This window comes from Eptesicus fuscus, chromosome 8, assembly GCF_027574615.1.
Source record: "Eptesicus fuscus isolate TK198812 chromosome 8, DD_ASM_mEF_20220401, whole genome shotgun sequence".
Classification (NCBI taxonomy): domain Eukaryota; kingdom Metazoa; phylum Chordata; class Mammalia; order Chiroptera; family Vespertilionidae; genus Eptesicus; species Eptesicus fuscus.
The window spans coordinates 98,418,610-98,435,626 of NC_072480.1; positions in this window are offsets into that span (position 1 = coordinate 98,418,610).

Consider the following 17,017-nt stretch of genomic DNA (forward strand, 5'->3'; position numbering starts at 1 on the left):
GGAGTATGCTAATTGACTGTCCCACCCTCAAAGATGGTGGCGCCCACAGCCACAAGATGGCAGTGCCCAGTCCCCTCAGCCCTGCTGGGCAGCAGGCGTGCACCTAGGCATCTGCCTCTGGAGACCCCAGTCCCCTCAGCCCCCCAGCCACCCAGGGCTGGCCCGCGGCGCAGGTAAGCCTCAGATGGCAGCTTCCCAGCTGCCCAGGGCCACCTGAGGCACAGGTAATCAGGGCCAGCCGAGGCTTGCACTGCAGGCAGTGGCAGCAGCAGTGGTGTGATGGGGCATCGCCTTCCCCTGATTGTTGGGTCGCCTCCTGCCCCTGAGGGCTCCTGGACTGTGAGAGGGGGCAGGCCGGGCTGAGGGACGCCCCCCTCCAGTGCATGAATTTTCATGCACCGGGCCTCTAGTATATATATATAAATATATATATATATATATATATAAGATAACATTTTAAAAGGTGAGATATAACTACTACCAACTCATCTACATTACGTAGTTCATGACATAAAGATCAGACTGAACTGAATTTGGTGGGAAAATCTATAAGCTGTTCTAAAAATTATGTCTGCTATTTACTCAGGGGCTATCTTATTTACTAGGCTTAATAATCCAATCATATGTCCCCTACCAAATTAAGGCATAGTAGATTCTTGATTGATTTTAAAGTTAACATTAGCTCTCAGATCTCTGAGTTTTCAGTTGATCCTCATTAGTCAAGTTTCAGTTTAATTATAGCATGGATATATAAATTTTATATATATATATAAAATTTATATCTATCTATCTATCTATATATACATATATATGTATATATATGTATAGATAGATAGATAGATATAAATTTTAACTTACCCTTAATACTTAAAAGTTTGGAAACTAGAAAGACAAGTCTCAAATAAGCTGAGTAGTACACCAATAGTTTTTATGTTTTCAATTGCTGTTATTTTTACATAATCTATTAAATATGACTTAATAAATTTAACAAGTTATGGTAAATATTGTCTCTCCTGAATATTCTAAATGCTGCCTTCCACTAAGGCTAAAAAAATTCCTGATGTTAAATAGATTATGTGAATTAGATATTATTATATCATAAAATCATCAAATTAATTTTTCTTAAAATTTTTTCTTATACCTGGGAAACTAAAATAACATAAATTTGACATCCAGTAGCAATATTACATGGCCATGTGAACGTATGTAAGTTACTTAACTTCTCTGAGCCACAGTTCCTATATTCTTGAGGTCAGAGATGACTATACATACATATGGGGTTCATATGAAGAGTAGATGTAAAATTCCATGTATGACACACTTTGCAGGTCCTGGAACAGGAGACACTCATTACATATAAAGCCCTCTGATAGTGCCACACAGTGGGAAAAACACTAGTGTTATTCCACTTACTTACCTCCCTGAAGACCTTATTTAGCATATAACGTTCCCCCCTCCGTGTCCCTGCTTTAGGGTTGGTTGAATACACACATTTTGCCAAGGCAGTAAGCAGTTGTAATAAAAGAGAGAAGGTTGCTCAGAGTGAGCTCAGGAGCAAAAAATACTAAGAAACTCCCTCACCTGACAGCATTCCCAAATTCCATCTAGCCCGGACCATTCCATTGGGGACCTTCCAAAGGCCTTACACATGGGGAGCCCTGTGTTTATCTACCCAACGACTTCCCTAGAGTGTGTTTCTGAATATTCTGCAGCATTGAAAATTGTATTCTTTAGGAATATTTAAGAAAAAAGGGAAAACTATCAAAATTAAATATAAAGAATAAAGACAGGAAATGAAAGAATGTGTATACACTAGCATCACAATTTTGTTCCCAGGAATTTCATCCAGCCAATATTTATTAATTACTTCCTACTTAGCATATACCGATTGAAGCTTCTGATACCATTGGCCACTTCTTCCTCCATTAAACACCCTTTTCCCCTGGATTCTATGACACCCTTGTCTCTAGTTATTTTTCCTTTTTTTGGTTAGGTCGTCTGAGCATCTCCACAATGGCCTGAAAATCTGAGGTCTTCCATGGCCTTCATTTCCATCTCATTTTACAAACTCATGAATTCAGGGATTACATTCACTGACCCGCTTCATTCAGTGTCTATTACTGACTCCAAATGTAAATATACTCTCAGATGGCTCCCCAGATCTCCAGACCAAACACTGATCAGCCTTAGTAACAATTTCACATACATGGCCCGTAGGTACTACCAACTTAATGCATCCCAAATTTAATTAGTTATTAAATGAAAAAATATCTTATTTTTTCCTGCTGGATATTTTCTAACTCAGTAGCAGCCATACCATCTATCTCATAGTCCTTTAAAATGAGAGGCTGAAGGCTTGCACTTCTTTGTAACTTTTCCTTATCACTCACCTGTAGCCACCAGGTCTAATGATTCTACCTTCTTGTATCTTTGCAGTTGCTTTATTTTCTCCATCTCTCCCTCAGTAAGACCTCATTACTTCATTACTGCCCAAACACTGCCCCTCCCCATATATTTTTCTATCCAATCTATTTCTTTTTTTAAAAAAAACACATGTTTTTATTGATTTCATCAATGATGAAAGAGAATCATTGACTGACTGGCTCCTGCCCGCCCCCTACTGGAGATTGAACCTACCACCTGACAGGGAATGGAACAATGACCTCCTGGGTTCCTAGGTCGAAGTACAACCACTGAGCCATGCCAGCCGGCTATTCAATCTATTTCTATAGGACTGACAGATTGATGTAAACTTGACCATGTCAGATGCTTATATGGAGTAGGGGATGGTGGGAGTGGTGTGGAAGTGAAAGGGGGTACAGGGAGGAAAAATGGGGATGGAAAAAATTAAATTATACTAAATTTTTAAAAAGAAAGAAAGAAAAAAATTAATCAAGACATCTAACCTTTGGGGTAAGGTCTAAACTTCATGCCAGGCATTCACAATTCTTTTTCAACCTTGATGTTTCTTCTTTCTCTAATAGCATCTTCTGTTAAAGTTATACTCCAGTCTTAAAGAAATACATTTTACATAGGGTCTCTCCTATTTGCTTTTGTACATAATGTTCCAACCTCCTGGAAAGACCTTTTTTTTTTGGACCCTAATGATTATGTAACTGCTATTCATCTGTGTGACTTCAAGACCTACTTCATCAGAGAAGTCTTTCCTGACCTCCCCTTCACCCTAGCCTGGAGTAGGTGCCTTGCCTATGTCCTTCCAACAGACACCCTTTTAGAGATGTATCCACCCACTCAAGGCAACCCACTGGAATCCTTGTTTCAATGAGATAATCCTCAGACACGTCCCCTGCAGAGGTTTCCTTCAGAGTTAGTGTCGGAGACTCCTGTGAAATTTATCTTTATGATTCAAATTCTTTTTTTTTTCCCCAAAAAAAGTATTGTCTACTGTGATTACCAAAATTATTGAACAGATTTGACGTTGAATAATTTTTGGTATTTCAAAAAAATTCAAATATGCTCTCAAAGGACAAAGACTTCTTCCCACTGAGCGTATTCAAAAGACTGTTGTCAGATGTAAGAATTCTTGAACTTGGTTAAAAAAAATCAGTCAAGGTATTTCAGAGGTCTAGTTTTAAATGTACACATGCCACCTAATATATATTTAATTAAAAACTATAAAATAAAGTTATAATTTTTGAATTAAAAAACTTTAAGCTAATTCATACTTTTAGAACATTGATACCCTATAATTAATGCTTTTAATCAATGGATAAGGAAAATACTGAAATGCAGCATGTAACTTCATGTACAATTAGGATACAGTACTGTCCACATTAAAATAACCACATTAAGGAATGCAGGAAATAAAAAATGACATCAAATATCTTAGGAGAATGTTATACTCTAGGCTTAGATTATTAATGGGCAGAATATAGCAATACTAACACAGAATTCTAATCCACTGGTTTGTATGTTCACCCTTATTTCAAAGTCAGAATTATTATACCATGAAAGCTGTTCTTTGTCATTGTGTTTTCTCCAGTGAATAGCATTCTATTTGAGAAGAGGAGATAAGAAATAATGAAATACAGATTTAGATGTGTTTGTTGCTCAATACTTGACCATTTTAATTTATAGCTGTATGAAAAAAATTAAAATACATATACTACCTACATTTATAAAGAGCTGCTCTTAGAAAGTATTAATTCAGCATATTAATAGATCAAAGTCTTTTGGGAATGTTACACAATAAAGGCACTACGTGAACATAAACAAATAATATAATGTATGCAGAAGGTAATTAATAAATATTTGTGAAATTGAATACCAAATATTAATCAAAGGAGGTGCTTGTGAATCAGCAAAGGAACCTAAAGAAACTTACAGAGTCACTACTTTCCTTATTTCAGACTTCATTTTAATGAGCATTAAGGCATCATTTAAATTCTAAGTTGAACTTATTATGCAGACCTTTGCTTAAAATTGCGGATTATCTTCTAATACTTGGAAAAAATTAGGGTCTGACTCTTTTCAGTGTGGCTTTGGACTTTTTATTTGGTTTTGGTTTGAGCCTGTTCTTTTTCCAAGAGAATTCAGATGCCTGATTTATACTAGTATATATATTTCTTACATGAAATAACGGAGAAAAGGTTGTCATTTCACAAGAAGTGTATATTGCATCAGACCTTTATTGAACACTTAGCTGAGGGCTGCAATTTCCTAATGTTAAATATACAAAGATGAAAAGCAGACACAAACCATGCCTTCTGGCACGTCCAGTGGGTAGCTAGGAGCATTTCACTATCATTTAATGCAACAAAACAAGAAAAACAAAAGTGTGATCATAGGGAGAAGCTGGCCTAATGTAGTCTGGAAATTCTGGAATAATTGACTACGGTCTCCTATTTATGGATTCAATTTCCATTGAGGACCAAGCCCAGGTAAACTTCAGATTCAGTATGAATTCAAATCGTGGCTTTACCCCTTACTACCTACATGACCTTGGGCATACAGTAGATGCTTATTGAATTACTATATGAAGCACTGTAGGAAGATAAAGAACTCCGGGATTTTAGGAAGACATGATGGGTGAGATGAGATTCAAACTGGACCTTGGGAAACATGTAAAAATTGGGTAGAATGAGTATGTGCTCAAAGAGGCCATTTTGAAATGAGAAATGAAAGAAGATTCAGAGAAGGCAATAATGCATGGTGTGTGGACTAAAGGCAAACAGGTATAGAATTTTCATGCTGGGAAAAAAGATATCAAACTCAATTATCACAGAACACAGAAAATATTCAAAGGTTTCTCATAAAAGATTGATATTCAACCAAAGAACTTGTATGCATATATGCATAACCCATGGATACAGACAATAGTGTGGTGAAGGCCTGGGGTGGGGAGGAGTGGGTACCAGCTAGAAGGGGTCAATGGGGGAAAGAAGGGGCATATGTAATACTTTCAACATACATATTTTACAAATCGATAGTGTTTTTCCAAGTCCCAATCCTTCCATGCTCTTACACTCCTCACTAATCTCTTTCAAACATCCATGAAGAAATGCTTAGTTGAAGGTAACACTTTGCCAGCATTTATGGTAATTACTTCCTTTTAGTTCCTGTATTAAGGAACAACATAATTCAACGCAGAATGCACAGCCTCGGTTTTCTCAGCAGTAAGTTATCTGACCTATCTTGCAATAGACCAGCATCCCAAAGAGTTATTCTAGTGCAACAAGAAAACACCACTTCGGTTTTTAAACATGCAATCTTGCACTATGCACATCTCACCTGGTGCAAGTGTAGCGAGTAGTTAATGGAGCTTATTCAAATATATCTTCTCTACTCCGTTCCCGCACAGGGTTTCATTGGGCTTTTCGCATACCAGTGAATTGGCTTTTGTGTCACATAGTTCAGGTAGAAGGGATGGATGCACATGGCCACTTTCTAGACAGAGATATACCAGGTGCAAACAATACCTCTCTGTAAAGTTCACAATAGATTTATCACAATAACAGCGGCCAAAGGAATCTGGACATTTCTGGGTTACTGTGCTGTTCCCTACCGTGACTCGCTAACCATCTCAGACAGGCTGACAGGAGCCATTGCTATAACTTCTGCCGGTGTCATATTTATACACCATATTGGGTTGGCTGCAAGACCTCGGACAGGCAGGGGCTATAATGTACTCTTTCAATTTGCACAGACAAACTTTTAAGAGTCTATTATCTGCATGATGGGTTTACTTACAGTGCCCATCACCACCTCGGAAAAATAAAAAATGGCACCATCAGGTTGAAAATAGAATGTCATGTGGAGAATAAAAGAACATTAAAAACAAAAAAAAAATCTCTCCTGGAACACTTCACACCCCGTGAGTATCTCCTGCAATTTTCTCCGGACATGAAAAAGTTGGCCAGGAGCAAGGAAACAAGACAGCACTATCCCAGGGTGACCTGCCGATAGTTGTCTACCCACATTCAAGGAAGGGATCATTTACATGCCTCTCATGTGGGATTCAGCAAGGAGCCCAGCCAGGAAGTGATTATGCGAATGATCTTACCTGCATGCATCCTGTTTACTTAGAAGTCAGCAGGCAACCTCCAGGTTCCAATCTACACATCCCTTAGCTCGCAGTATGCGGTAAAGGATCAAAATATAATCAAAGCTCTAAGACACAGTATCAGGAGTGGCTACAAGGCCAGTGTGTTCCCTGCTTCTGTTTATCCGGCAAGAATACCTGCTCATGATGCACACCGAAAGAAAGACCATGAGAAACCGTTTTTGTTTGTGGGGGGCCGGCGGGGGGGCAGGGGGCTGGAGAAAGAAGACCTCATGTGTTACGATATTGCCTGATGAATCTGTATTGTTTCTACCCCAGCTCTTGATATTGTCTGGCTACTATTTGATAACTCTGAATAGATAAACTAAGCCTATAGAACAGAATGAACCTTTATTGAGAACTTTGTCAGTTTTAAGCTCTTTATACATGTTAACGCATTTCATTCCCACACACCCTTCTGGCTAGATTCTACTTTTGTGACTAATGTGTTATAGATGATGAAACTGAGGCACATAGAGGTTTTAAATAAATAGTCCAAAGTCATATATTTAGTAGGTGTAATTTTGGCCGACATGATAATTTTTGGACATACAAGGTTAAACAAAATATATATTACAGTTAATTTCACATACTTCACTTTAGTTCTTTAATGTAGCTACTAGAAAATATTTATATCCCATATGCAGCTAACATAATTTCTCAAGCTGGCTCTGGTGTAGGCTCTGGACCACTCTGCAATACTGCGTTTAAATTCAGAGTGGCCCTAGCTGGTTTGGCTCAGTGCATAGATCATAGGCCTGTGGACTGAAGGGTCCCGGGTTTGATGCCAGTCAAGGGCACGTGCCAGGGTTTTGTGTTAGATCCCCACTGTGGGGGGTGCAGGAGGCAGCTGATCAATGGTTCTCTCTCATCGTTGATGTTTCTACCTCTCTCTCCTTCACCCTTCTTCTCTAAAATCAATAATATATATATATATATATATATATATATATATATATGTATATATATATATACATATATGTATGTCAGAGTGAATCTTTATCCAACCACAGAGGCTTCCTTCCTTTTATTTCATGTTTTATTAATTTATTGCATATGAATAGTAATAGAATCTCCTCAAGCTTAAAACATAAACTGAACTTTTACATAAAACCACACGATGAAGTACCTATAGGGACATTAGTTATTTCATCGGCAGTTATGACCATATGACTGATGAACAGTGAAATTGAAGCAAGGTCATCAATATGAGGAATAAATATGACCCTATTATTATTATCTTCAAGAGTATTAATTAAAATAATTATCATCATATGGCCATTATCTACTAAGCACTTAACAAGCCAGGCATTGGGACAAGCTGATGCCATTGACTGGTTTGGTACTGCCCAGTTTGGGGTATTTTGGCAATTTCTGGGTTCAGTTTTGGTTATCCCAGTGATTGGTATTTAGACAAAGGATGCCAATGGCACAAGAAGTCTTGGGTCAACCCTGCACAAGGAAGAATGTGATTGGTCTTCTCATAGATGAGACATCATTTCATAATACCTTGGCCTAATTGGCTCAGCCTAAAACCTTACATAAAAACAAAAGATTTGCTGACACTATTTTAATATGCACCAAATCTTGCAGGAATACAGCTGCTATGTAAATCAAGGAAAGACCACTGTACTTTGGTCAAAACTTTCAAAAGTTGTTTACCATTTTAGAAAATAGTATCACTGATAATATTGTTACTCTTGGTATTAAAGCTGCAAATTCGGCACCTCTGCATTTATACTATTACATTTGCCATATTCAAATGAAATAAATGCAGCATCGGATTACTTTATATGTCTTTTAGATTCGTCATGCATGACTGTCTATATATTGAATACATATTAATTTGTTATAAATTGCTTTCCTTTTGTTTAAGCCTTTAAAGGAATTACACACGTTTAAATATTATGTATGTAGTTAGACTATATTAAGTATGAATTATTTCCCTGAGAGTAAAGGGGGCATTATAAAATATTCATTTAAAATAGATGACATTGTTCTTATAAGATTGAAAAGTCATAAGCTAAATTCTTTATATGCATTAACTTATTTTAACTTCAAAAATGGAAAATCCCAGGAAGTAGACAGCATTTTTTTTATCTCTGTTTCACAGATAAAGAAACTGAGCCTTAAAAATATTAGGTATTTTAATTGTTCAAGGTCAACATCTGGGATTCAAAAATAGAAAACCTAAATCTTATGTTTCAACGATTAAATTGTCTTCTTGTTGTTAATATAAATTAACTCTAAACTTTAAAAATGTATTTTAAAATATCCGATTTGGAAATATTTTTAAATGTTACCTACTTATTGCTGCTTTTAAAGTATTTTTAAATTTCATGTGAGTGTCTTAAGTATTCTCCATGGAAAGCATAGAAAAGCAATTAGCTCTGTGATTCGGAATAGGATCCCATAAACTTAAAATTTTAAATGCAGTCATTATAGATTGAAGAGTCATGGAATGTTTTTCAAAAATGTATAACATAGATAGAATATTCTGAATTCCCAGATAATAGGAATTTAAATATTTACATATGCATTTACCCTATGTCATTATCCCAGTTTCTAGGAATCTATTCCAATGGTATCACATTGAAAAACTATTAAAATAAGCATACAAGCACTATTCACTGAGCACACTTGTAATGCTGAAAGACTGGCAACAGCTCAAGTGCACACAGTAGGGCAGGGGTGGGATGATCTGTGGACCTCCTCTAAGTGGAGTACTATGCAGCTGCAAAAAAACCCAGAAGTCCTCTCTCTGTTGTGGAGTGACCCACAGCACACAATCGTCAGCGGGAGAATGAAGTAGAGAATACTATGTAGGGCACTGGCTCTCAAGGTGTGGCCTCCAGACAAGGCGTGGCAGCGGCAGCATCCCCATCGCCTGGGAACTCGTTAGGAATGAAGGTAATTGGGCACTGTAATAACCCCGAGGGACCCGCACTCTGGACTTTAACAAGCACCCCAGGTGATTCCTTCAATTGCAGCAGAAATTGAAGGCTGTCACTACACAGCACACTACTGAGTATCGCAAAGAGAGACTGCAGGGTTGGCAAATGTAGGCTTACAGTTGTGACTGTGCGAAACACAGTTTATTCTTGTCTTATTAATTAGTGTACTGCTATTTTCCATACAACAACTGTAAATCTACTTTTGCCCCACCCTGTATAATATAGACACATGCAGATATACTTATACTACACACACACACACACACACACACACACACACACACACACACACATTCTATGTTTTTAAAGGACAGAATATTAAATAAATAAGATATCATAAAACTATATAAAATAGTTACCCAGGAATGAGGAAAGAATCAAGGTTGATGGGATATGCACAGAAGTAAGACTCTGAATAGGCTTTGAGTTGTAGGCTTAAATTTGGAATCACAACACATACACATAAAATTTTTTAAAATACAAAATACCAAAAGAACCTATATGTTAAATAAGAGGCTTAATAAAACAGAATTACTTTTAGTTATTTCAAACCCAGTAATTTGATTATACACTACTAGGATATAATTAAGTCGGACAAAAAGAACTACAGAGATATCTTAAATTCCTTTCAGTAATCATTTTGTTAGTAATACTATTGATATTACTATTCTCAAACTACAGGCATATTGATATGACTATAGGTTCAAGGAAATAAGTAATTATGTTAATGTCATTAGGAATGTAGAATTTCATTTAAAAAGAGATACAAATATAAAATAAGAGTAGGTTAAAACAATGTCATTCTAAATTTAAACTGGCAATATTACTATAAACTATGTCTTCTTTTTTTCAATTTCAATTTTTAAAAAATCTTTATTGTTGAAAATATTACATATTTCCCTCTTTCTCCCCCTTTTCCTCCCTTCTAGCCTGCCCCCACCACCACCCCAGGCCTTCACTACCCTATTGTCTGTGTCCATGGGTTATGCAAATATGCATACAAATTCTCTGATTGACATATAACATCAGTTTCAAGTGTACAATATAAAGTTTCTGTATTTGTATATATTATGAATTGGTTATCACAAGAAGTCTGGTTAACATGCATCACCACACACATTAAAATTTTTTTCTTGGGATATTTCTTTATGAGTGCTGTCTGCTAAAGGCCTAGAAGCAAATGGTCAACCTGTTAAGAATATGTACCTCAGGAACACAATTATGGTCTCAAAATTCCATTCCCCAATAAAAGTAACCTTGGTTCCCTGAGAAATAATAGAATACAGGTCTGGGGTAGGAATGTACTAGATAAGCCAGGCCATCTTTGAGTGTATTATTCATACAAGTCAATAGCAAAACAAGAAATTGATGTATTATTAATTACTAGAGGCCTGGTGCACAAATTCGTGCACCCGTGGGATCCCTCAGCCTGGCCTGCGGGATTGGGCCAAAATGGGCTCTCCAACATCCCCCGAGGGGTCCTGGATTGTAAGAGGGTGCAGGCCAGGTCAAGGGACCCCACCTGGGAGGGAATGCAGGAGGGCTCCAGGGCATGTCTGGCCCATCTTGCTCAGTCCTGATCTGCCAGACCCCAGCAGCAAGCTAACCTACCGGTCAGAGAGTCTGCCCCCTGGTGCTCAGTGCACATCATAGTGACTGGTCCACCAGTTGAATATCTGCCCCCTGGTGGTCTGCCTTAGCATATCATTAGCATATTATGCTTTGATTGGTTGAATGGATGACCCGACAACTGGACACTTAGTATATTAGGCTTTTATTATATAGGACTGTATTTGAAAATGTATACAACTGTAGACCTACTTTTGCCCAATCTTGTATATATCTGTTACCCCAATCTTTTCCAACTGGAATCTATGCTCTTTGAAGTCAAGAACTTTATTGAAATTAACAATGTATCATCAATGCTTAGAACAGTATCTGGCAATAGTAGGCATACAGCCCTGGCCAGTTTGGCTCAGTGGATAGAGCGTCAGCCTGTGGGCTGAAGGGTCCCAGGTTTGATTCCAGGTAAAGGGCATGTACCTTGGTTGCAGGCACATCCCCAGTAGGAGGTGTGCAGGAGGCAGCTGATAGATGTTTCTCTCTCATCAATGTTTCTGACTCTTTATTCCTCTCCCTTCCTCTCTGTAAAAAAATCAGTAAAATATATTTAAAAAAATAGTAGGCATACAAATATTTTCTGAATGAATAAAATAGGCATGGTTTGAATAAACAATTTGGGTTAGTAAATATATAGCTGTGGTTTTGTTTGTTTGTTTTATCCTCATCCAAGGCTATTTTTCCATTATTTTTAGAGAGAGTAGGAGAGAGAGAAACATTGGTGTGAAAGAGACACATAGATTGGTTGCCTATTACATGGGATCGAGCCTGCAACCGAGGTATGTGCCACCGATGGGAATTGAACCCGGGACCCTTCAGTCCACAGGGTGATGCTCTATCCCCTGAGCCAAACTGGCTATGGAAATATATAGTATTTTTCATAACTATTATTGAAAGTATATCTTTCCTTTAGCATAGTTCTTATATTCATGACCCACCCTTGTGTATTATTATGGACTTAATGATTTTATAGATTCCACTTACTCCAACTGACCATTTGTTTTCTATTTCCTATTTTCTAGTATATTAAAGCAATGTTGGAAGTACCTTTAAGTTTGATTCTTTCTACATGTTAGCCCTATCCCATAGTTTTTGAAAATGTCCTTGCTTTTTTGAACACATAAAATATTTTAGCTCTCTTTCTTTTTTTTAACACATGGCAAGGTTTTTATTATTCTTGTTTTCCTGGCACCCTAGAATATTTCTTGGTATAATAAACCTTTATCTATCAATGACATTCTAGCTCTTACTTGATGTTGCTGGCTGCAAGCACAGAATCAGTTATCCTCCTAAACAACCTGATTTCTTTTTTTTAATCTTTGTTGCTGAGAGTATTACAGATATCTCCTTTTTTCCCCATTGCCCCCTCCACCAAGTTCCCACCATGCCCCAGTCCTTCACCACCCTATTGTCTGTGTCCATGGGCAATGCACATCCAATATAATAAAAAGCTAATATGCAAATTGACTGAATGGCAGAATGACCGGTTGCTATGATGTGCACTGACCACCAGGGGGGCAGACGCTCAACACAGGAGCTGCCCCCTGGTGGTCAGTGAACTCCCACAGGGTGAGGTCTGCTTATCCAGAAGCCAGATTCACGGCTGGCGAGCACAGCAGCGGTGGCAGGGGCCTCTCCTGTCTCCACAGCAGTGCTAAGGATATCTGCCTAAGCCATAAATTGGACATTCCCTGAGGGTTCCTGGACTGCAAGAGGGCACAGGCCGGGCTGAGGGACTCCCTGAGTGCACGAATTTTAGTGCACTGGGCCTCTAGTGTGCATATAAGTTCTTTGCTTAATCTCTTCCCCCATTCCCTCTGAGACTCCTCAGTCTGTTCCATGTTGACATATCTCTGGTTCTATTTTATTTGTCAGTTTATTTTGTTTATTAGATCTCACATATAAGTGAGATCATATATTTGTCTTTTGGGGCTGCAGACTTGTGTAGCCACTATGGAAAACAGTGTGGAGTTTCCTCAAAATATTAAAAATAAAACTGGCATTTGACCCAGTGATTCCACTTCTGGGAATATATCCTAAGAATCCCAAAGCACCAACCAGAAAGAATATGCACATCCCTATGTTCACAGCATCATCATTTACAATAGCTAAGATCTGGAAACAGCCCAATTGCCCATTAGTAGATGTATAGATAGAAAAGTAGTAGTACATTTACACTATGGAATACTATGCAGCTGTAAAAAAGTACATCTTACCCTTTGAGATAGCATGGAGGGACCTGGAGAGTACTGTGCTAAGTGAAATAAGTCAGTCTGAGAAAACCATGATTTCTTTAATGCAGTGGTTCTCCAGCACATCTGTACATTAGCATCATTGGGAGCTTAAAAGACTGCTGTGCTCAGGCTGCTGCATACAGATCAATCAAATCAGAATCTTGGCAAAGGGATCCAGGTCCCAATACTTTTTCAAGTGGTAGTTAAGACTGAGGACAATATTGGAGATCCCAACTAGGAGATCAATAAGGACATATTAAGTTTCCATAAGAGTACTGGATTAAGGAGAGAGGACGCCAAGATCTCCTGCTCCTCTAGAGACAGAAAAAACACAAAACAAACAAACAAATTTTAAAGAAAAAACACTTTTTTCCACCTTCAGGTTGAATTTATGTTCATTTTAAAAATATAATTCATCCAACTAAGTTCTTTCTCATGTTTTTTTGATAGAAGACTTTAAAATGTATGTGCACTTTCAAAGATACCAGCTTTTCTTATCTGACTCGTGCAATATCATCCTATATAATAAAAGGTTAATATGCAAATCGACCGAACAGTGGAATGGTGGGTCGCTATGGTGTGCACTGACCACCAGGGGGCAGACACTCAATGCCAGAGCTGCCCCCTGGTGGTCAGTGTGCTCCCACAGGGGGAGCGCTGCTCAGCCAGAAGCCAGGCTCATGGCTGGCAGTAGAGGGAGCCTCTCCTGCCTATGCATCAGTGCTAAGGACCCCATGGGGAGCGGGCCTAAGCCGGCAGTTGGACATCCCCCGAGGGTTCCCAGACTGCAAGAGGGCGCAGGCCGGGCTGAGGGAGCCCCCCCTTCCCCAGTGCATGAATGTGTATATATTGTTATACTAAATTGTCTGTAAGTGACAATATTACTGAAAATATTGAAAACAGTCCATTTTCCTAAACACAATTGTATCTTATCTAGGTATATTAAAAACATTTGGACAATACATTATTCATTTTAACATTGGCGTCCAAAGAACAAATAGCACACTATAATTAGAGAAGAATATTTAAACAAAGTATACATGAGGATTACTACATGATATAGAGCCTTGTCAGAATCCTAATCTAATGTCTTAGAATGAGTTTAACAGTATATAGGCAATAATGTCACTTTTTCACTCACACTCATACACTGTCTGAATGAGAAGAAAAGTGAAATCACAGCCAGCATGTTGGGAATTTTAAATAGCCCTAGAGACAGCAATGGGAACACATACTGCTAATGAATCATTTGTCACAGGCAGAAATGACTAAAAACTATTATATATTTGCCCACTTCTGCTATAGTCTATACATTTTTTTATAATTTATCTTTCATTATCCTTTTATGAACCAACTATTGGGTCTATTAAAATCCATGAGGCTCTAGACCAAGTTATAAATGCTAATTTTGGATTTGTATGTAACGACATTGAGACTGATAAATCCTTAGTAACAGAGAAGGGCTCAAAACAAGTAAGTTGTATAGCACTATAATTTTGGATATTTTTGAGGTCATGTGGTCCAGCTATTTCTTAGACATTTTAGTCCCTGACACCTTTGATAACTGGGAACATTTATGGGCTTTCTATATAAAAAAATAATAATGCATATAGGACCACACAAAAAAAATCATAAGCCTCTTAGATATTTAGCCATAGACTTCTCAAAAGCCCATTTAGAGCTAAAAAATCAAAATCAACAAAGGGATGATAACTTTGCAGAGAACTCCAGATTCATTGCACTAGTGTATTCTTTATTATATCTGTAAGTTTCAGACTAGTCTCCAACGGTAGGGTTTTTTTTTTTTTTTGCTCCATTAACCTGTTGAGCTCCTGTTTGCCTTTGGAATTCCAGATTATTTTAAATCTAGGAAGAAAAACGAGTCTAACAGCAAATAATTATCCAAACTTATAAAACAGAAACTATAAAGTGGCCCTCCGCTTGCCAAGTTATTATAGTGAATCTATTTTGTTTTGTTTTAAAAATGTACCCCATGTGGTTGCTTCTGTAAGTAATTCACTTTTGCCTCTAACAATGCTGCCAGCTAGAAAGGTTGAAAGAAAGAGGTTCCCTTTTCCTATCCCCTAAGCGCCCACCCATTCGGTGTCCTGGGGAATGTAATGCCATGGCCTGCCATCGACCACTTCAATCAGATTCCCACTTGTGGGAGGTCAAACAGCAAAACCCACTGAATATCCTTATCTGGAAGCTTCCGGGACAAGGGGGCGGGCAACCTCCACCTCACTGGTCGCTAAGTCTGCTGGCACTCAGATTCTGGCAGTCAGCAGCCTGTGAAAGAGACACAGATTGGGGCACACCCAAGGAAATATCGGAGCACTCAAGACAGGCTCAGGATATTGAAAACCAAGTCAGGAACCCCAGCTTAGTTGTTTCTCCCTCTATTACTTCTTAGACCTGAAGTCTTATCTATGCTGTCGCCAGACTTCCAGTGATAAGAGAAGATACTTCCCTGTTTCTTTCAGTGCAGTGAGGCTAAGCAATGCAGACTAATTTCTTGTTTATCACCCTTAATATAGATACCGTTGTTAACACACTCCAATGTGCATTCTATTTCAATAGGGAATGCTTATCTAGGATATACCACCCATTCCTGGGACAGAATTCTAATCCCACGATTGCCTACTTCCTATATCTACCTTGTTCATAGCTTTGTTGTCTCTGACTTTAATTTCCTGAAAGGTGGAACTGTTCTGTGTCACTTCCGTCACAACCAATCTAAGGAACACTTTATTTTATTTTTTAAAAATATGTTTGTATTGATTTCAGAGAGGAAGGGGGAGGCAGAGAGAGAGAGACACATCCATGATGAGAGAGAATCATTGATTGGTTTCTTTCTACTGGGATTGAGCCTGCAACCTGGGCATGTACCCGCCCTGGTTCATAGGTTGATGCTCAACCACTGAGCCACGCCAGCTAGGCCAGAACACTGTAGGAAGGTGAATGGTGTGGGCTGAGTTGTGCTCCTTCCCCATTCAGATCTAAATCCTAACCCTAGTACCTCAGAACAGACTGTATTTGGAGCTTATTATAGAGGTAATTAAGCTGACAGACCTTAGTTTTGTTTTAAAAATTTACCCCATGCCGAGGCTATCAGGGTGGACTGTAAGAACACCGGGTGGACGGGGCCCTTGTAAGAACACACACCTGAACAGAGAAAAGGCGATGCAAAGACATAGAAGGATATGGCCACCTGCAAGCCGAGAACGGAGCCTCCCTCCACAGACCTCAGGAGGAACCAGCCCTGCCAACAGCTCAGTCTGGAACTTTCAGCCTCCAAAACTCGGGGGGAAATACGTTTCTGCTGCTTAAGCCCCTCATTTGCTGATACTTGTCATGCAAGCCCTAGAAGACTGCTGTAATGACTTACATTTTTATTGAACACAGACAGTAAAGAATAGCGTGAGGTTAGGTGCCACAGTGGCTCCTCTCGGTGAATGGGCCTACGCCATTCAGCCTCTCCCACCTGATTCCTCGTGGGTGACATGGCGGTGATATGACTGTTAAATAGGCATGTACAAACTTAAGCTAAAAAGGGAGAAAAATAAGTCTTAAGCATCTCAATACTTAATAGAATTGTGTTTCACGTATCAAGCAAAGTGAAAGATAGGGATGAAAAAGCTATAAGC